This window comes from Triticum aestivum, chromosome 5B (assembly GCF_018294505.1).
Source record: "Triticum aestivum cultivar Chinese Spring chromosome 5B, IWGSC CS RefSeq v2.1, whole genome shotgun sequence".
NCBI classification, from domain to species: Eukaryota; Viridiplantae; Streptophyta; class Magnoliopsida; order Poales; family Poaceae; genus Triticum; species Triticum aestivum.
In genome coordinates, this window is record NC_057807.1 from 479,168,787 (window position 1) to 479,169,835 (window position 1,049).

A 1,049-nucleotide genomic window follows, 5' to 3' on the forward strand; every position below is an offset into this window, starting at 1 on the left:
AAGCATTTACTAAAAATAAACTAGTTCTATATATTAATTCAACTAGTTCAACTAAGCATTTACTAAAAATAAACTAGTTATATTGATTCAACTAGTTCAACTAAGCATTTACTAAAAATAAACTAGTTTTATATATTAATTAATTCAACTAGTTCTAAGTATTTAATAAAAATAAACTAGTTCGATCTATATATTAATTCAACTAGTTAAACTAAACATTAACATATTTCTAATTCATCTAACATAACATTTGTAACATTCTAAAAATAAATTAACTAGATAGTTCTAATTCATCTAAACATTAGAAAACAGAAAATAAGTAAAAACATATGTGTGTGTGTAGTATGTGTATATGTGTGTACGTACATGTGTAGTGTATGTGTAGTGTGTGTGTGTGTGTGTGTGTAGTGTACATGTGTGTGTGTATGCGTGTGTGTGTGTGTGTGTGTGAGTATATATATGGAGCGGGCCGGCACGTACGGGCGGCGGGGGCGGCGACGACGGGCGGCGGGGGCCGGGGACGGCGACGAGACGGGCGGCGGCGCCGGCCGGGGGACGGCGCGACGAGACGGGCTGGCAGCGGCCGGGGACGGCTACGAGACGGGCGCGGCGGGCCGGGGCGGCGACGACAACGGGCGGCGGGGGCGCGCGGCGACGACGACGACGGGCGGCGGGGGCGGCGAGGGCGACGGCACGGCGGCGAGGCGGCGTCGTCGTCGTCGGAGATCGAGACTCTCGCGCGAGAAGTGGAACGGGAAGTGGCGACGATAACTGATTTTTCGTAAGTGTAGTATATATAGGGGGAGCCTTTAGTACCGGTTTGATCCACGAACCGGTACTAAAGGCCAATTTTGGCCAGCCCAAGCGGTAGAAAATGAGGGCCTTTAGTACCGGTTGGTGGCTCCAACCGGTACTAAAGGACCACACATTAGTACCGGTTGGAGCCACCAACCGGTACTAATGGCCGTGCACTGCCACCCGCAGTGCGCTACGTTTAGTCCCACCTCGCCGAGCGAAGGGCAGCCGCACTGGTTTATAAACCAGCCGCG